This window comes from Mirounga leonina, unplaced genomic scaffold, assembly GCF_011800145.1.
Source record: "Mirounga leonina isolate KUSES-001 unplaced genomic scaffold, KU_Mleo_1.0 Mir_174, whole genome shotgun sequence".
NCBI lineage: Eukaryota > Metazoa > Chordata > Mammalia > Carnivora > Phocidae > Mirounga > Mirounga leonina.
In genome coordinates this window covers 38826899-38831770 of record NW_023270451.1, presented here as the reverse complement: position 1 = coordinate 38831770, position 4872 = coordinate 38826899, and the positions used below count along the sequence as shown (strand labels likewise).

The following is a 4872-nucleotide window of genomic DNA, read 5'->3' as shown; positions in this document are numbered from 1 at the left end:
TTAGAATATGGAAATATTCTATATAGAATATATAGAAAAAAAATATATATATATTTTTTGCACCCATGCTGTTGAATGCTAAATATAACAGTCTGATCATGATGCTGAATAAACATGTCTTTAAAAAAAAAAAATCTACCTTAAAACCCTTTGTTGGAATGCTTTACACTTTCCACCGAACAGAAACTAAAATAACCTGTTACACAATTAGTCATAAATCCAGTCCTCGAGGTTTTTGCCCATACACCTGAGGATTGTCTGAAACGTGTCTTCTCTCTCTTTTTTTTTTTTTTTTAAAGATTTTATTTATTTATTTGACAGAGAGAGACACAGTGAGAGCAGGATCACAAGCAGGGGGAGTGGGAGAGGGAGAAGCAGTCTTCCCGCCGAGCAGGGAGCCTGATGTGGGGCTCGATCCCAGGACCCCGGGTTCATGACCTGAGCCGAAGGCAGACGCTTAATGACTGAGCCACCCGGGTGCCCCAAAATGTGTCTTCTTTGTAGCAGCTCGGCCATGCCCCCACTGTGCTTGACTGAGGTCACAAATCTGTTGTAGCCTGTAGCTTCCCTGTCACTTCTCTGGCTCTCCTCTCCTGCCCAGCTTTGCTTCCTGGCAGTCTGACAACCTCCTGCCACCACCATCGCTACTGCTCCTATTGGAACCTCCATAGCTGTCTTGGTTCCGTGGTTTGACAAGGTATTGGCCCCAGCTTGGCCTCCAGCACCACAGCGCCCAGAGCCTGTGCCTCCAAAGTTTCCTCCTTTCAGGGATCCAAAATTTGAAGTTTGTTTGTTGTAGTTGCCCAAGTCATGATAGCTTCTGCCACCTCCAGAGTAGCTTCCATCATTACCAAATCTATGATGGCCATCCCCACGGCCACCATATCCACCACCACCTTGACTGCACCAAAGCCACCTCGCTCACTGAAGCGTCCTCCATGAACAAAGTTGTCATTCCCACCAAAACTGTCTCCACAGCCACCACCAAAATTTCCACAACCACTTCAACCTCTTTCGCTTGACGAAGCACTAGCCATCTCTTGCTTAAATATGGCTTTTCTTACTTCACAGTTGTGACCATTCATAGTATGGGATTTTTTTTTTTTTTTTTTTTGAGAGAGAGAGAGCATGCATGAGTGGGAAGGGGGAAGGGCAGAGGGAAACACAGAGAGACTCTTAAGCAGGCTCTACACTCAGGGTGGAGGCTCATGAGATCCTGAGATCATGACCTGAGCCAAAACCAAGAGTTGGATGCTCCACTGACTGAGGCACCCAGGTATTTTTGAATGACAATCTTGTCTACAGAGTCTTGGTTATCAAGTGTGTCAAAAGCAAAGCTGGGGCCAAGTGTGTCTCTTCTTGCCACTGCCTCGGTCAGTCATGATTTCAATCACTTCAATTTTTCCATACTGTTCAAAATCATCTCTTAGATGGTGTTCTTCAGTGTCTTCTTTCATGCCACCAACAAAAATCTTCTTCACAGTTAAGTGGGTACCAGGTCTTCGAGAATCTTCTCTTGGGACAGCCCACTTTGGTTCCACAACTCTTCCATCCACCCTGTGTGACACTGCATTCATGGCTGCCTCCACCTCCTTCACAGGGGCATACGTGACAAACCCAAAGCCTCTGGATCTCTCATTACCACATGGTCCGTAAGTGCTCCCCAGTGCTCAAAATGGCTCCTCAGACTCTCATAGGTTCTTTCAGAGCTCAAAGCTCCGATGTAGAGGAGGTTCAAGCTCTTTGGGAGACTCTGACTTAGACATGATGGCAGTGGGAGGGAGACTTTAATGATGCTTACTTGGCGGCGTCCATAGACAGGAGTCATCTAATGAATATATCTCAGAGTATTCTTAATACTTATTATTTTGACATATTTTAAGACTACATAAAGTTTCAAAAATTGTACAGAAGGTTCCTGTGTGCCAGGAACTCTCTCTTCACCCAGTTTCCCCCATGATAGCATTATATGTAACTGTAAATGATAGCTTTATACATAACTGTAAATTGACATTGGGACAATACTATTAATTCATATAAATACTTCATTTGGGTCTCTAAGAAATAATTTTAAATATCTGAGATAGTGAGTGTATAGTATGCATCCTGTTTATTTTAAAAGAAAGGGGAAGGATGTGTATGTATTTATTTGCTTCCAAATACCTAGAATATCTCTTAAAGGATATTTGTGAAATCAGACACATTGCACTGCCTCCAGGAAGAACTGGGTAGGTAGCAAGGTGGCAAAGAAGTAGGGAGTATTTGAACTGTGTGTTCTTTGGTACCAATCCATCTATTTTTTAAAAGGAAATGAGAAATCTTTTTGTTATTCATACAAAATAATCTTTAAGTTAAATTTTTAAATGAAAAACACAAGGTGAATAAGTGTGAATGCATCCCTTCTACAAAAAAGGGAAGGGGAGGAGCTGTGTGTCTTTGCCTCCAAGTGCACAGATTTCTCTGGAAGGATATATACAAAACTGGTAACATTGGTTTGCCTCCAGGGATTAAAATGGGCAGACAGAAGTGGGAGGGAGACCTTTTGTACCTTAAATTTGTACCTTTTAAATTTAGACTGTGTGAATTTATTTCCTTTGCAGCAAAATAAAGGAAATTGAAAAAAAATAAACCCTAAAAATAAATTGGTTTTACCTTGTAATTTTTTTTTCCCCTCTAAAATACTTAGAGGCTTTTCAGCAACTCTCTGGCTAAAATCCAAATTTCTTAACTTGACAGTTAGGTTCTTTTTATAACTTGGTCTCATTATTTCCTGCCTAGAGCTTTCTGTTTCACCTACTGTGTTTCATTTTCTCTCCTCATAATCATGTACTTTCTGACATTTCTTTATTCTTCTCTTCTTGCTCCCCAGCCATCAGAAATCAGCTCAGGCTCACTTCTGGGACATTGTCCCCCAACAGTACAGCCCTCTGAGATTTCTTTCTTTTTTTTTTTTTTTTAATTTAAGATTTTATTTATTTGACAGAGAGAGACACAGCAAGAGAGGGAACACAAGCAGAGGGAGTAGGAGAGGGAGAAGCAGGTTCCCCACTGAGCAGGGAGCCCAATGCGGGGCTTGATCTCAGGATCCTGGGATCATGACCTGAGCCGAAGGCAGATGCTTAACGACTGAGTCACGCAGGTGCCCCTGGGATTTCTCTTTCTTCCAAATTCCTATATCAATGTTTTGTCTGCCCTACACATTTTGCTCTTTTTTTTTTTTTTTTTTTTTTAAGATTTTATTTGTCAGAGAGAGAGAGAAAGAGCACAAGCAGGGGGAGCGGCCAGCAGAGGGAGAAGCACGGTCCCCGCTGAGCAGGGAGCCCGATGTAGGACTCGATGCCAGGACCCTGGGATCATGACCTGAGCCGAAGGCAGATGCTTAACCGACTGAGCCACCTAGGCACCCCCACATTTTGCTCTTAACCCATACTCGCTTGTCTTATCAAGGGTGTGCATACTCCGTCCCCAAATAAGATTACCAACTCCTTGTGGAGAGTGGCTAAGTATGTACGTTTTCTGAAATTCCCTTTTCTTTTTTTTTTTTTTTTAAGATTTTATTTATTTATTTGACAGAGAGACACAGTGAGAGAGGGAACACAAGCAGGGGGAGTGGGAGTGGGAGAGGCAGGCTTCCCGCGGAGCAGGGAGCCTGATGCAGGGCTTGATCCCAGGACCCTGGGATCATGACCTGAGTTGAAGGCAGACACTTAACGACTGAGCCACCCAGGCGCCCCTGAAATTCCCTTTTCGTGGCAGAGTCTTATACTAGAGTGATGGCCCAGTGAAGCTTTTTTTTTTTTTAATTCTGTTTTTTAAAAAAAGATTTATTTATTTATTTTAGGGAGAGAGAAACAGAGAGAGAGCATGCATGGGGTGGGGGGCAGAAGGAGAGGGAGAGAGGGAATCTCAAGCAGACTCCGTGCTGAGCATGGAGCCCATTGCAGGGGCTCGATCTCATGATCCTGAGATTATGACCTGAGCTGAAATCAAGAGTCGGTTGCTTAACCAACAGAGCCACCTAGGTGCCCCAAATATTGATATATTTTAAAATATAACATTTCTGGAAAACAAGATACATGATAAAAAATTGTTTTTCTTTTTTCTTTTGGCTCATACATTTGACTATGTTTTGGAAAACAGGCCCTATTTTCCTGGTAACCATGGTCAATTAATTAGCTTTTCTGATACATTATCAACTGGTTCTTGAGGTTCTCATTTTGAGTAAGTGACAGAGTTGGATTCAAATCCTGGCAGGTCACATCGCAGAGCTGCATGACTTCTATCCTACATTCTTTTCTTCATAGCAAGAGATGTTCGTTAGCTTCCCTCCAGTATAAAGCACTGTATTTAGACCTAATGGAGACAAAGTGTAAAACATATTCCTCCAGGAGTTTACACTCTATTGCATGTTGCATCAGTGTGTCCCTTGCCCATTTTATGGCTGCCTATGTAGTAGGTGCAGCCAGTTCTCAGGAGGCTCCTCATAGGTAGCCTTAGAATTAGAGAAAAAACTTCTGGAAAAATCGATCTTTGAATCTGAAGCCAGTAAGAATGAGGAAGCAAACAACAAACAAACGGTAATAGCTTATTTTTTTTATTAAATCTTCACTAGACACTATATTTGAGCCATCTTGTCTCTCATATTATCTTTGCAATAACTGATTAAGGTGGGCACTCTCCTGACCCTCTTTTGCAGATGAGATAAGAGATGTGACAGTGATCGCACAGCAAGTGACAGAGCCAGGATTCAAGTGCCGAGCTTGTGGCCCCTGGGTCCTTATGTTTAATCTTGACTCGATGTTATTGTTTTCCCAAAAATTAGTCACACAGACAAGTCACTTATTAATATTCTTGTCTTACTCTAACTAGACC

The 4872-nt window shown here is 42.3% G+C and overlaps 1 pseudogene; it reads right to left on the bottom strand.

Annotated features, from left to right (window-relative positions):
* Positions 1-571: 571 nt before the first annotated feature.
* On the bottom strand, positions 572-1766 carry LOC118021292 (annotated as a pseudogene).
* Between the last annotated feature and the right edge of the window lie 3106 nt (positions 1767-4872).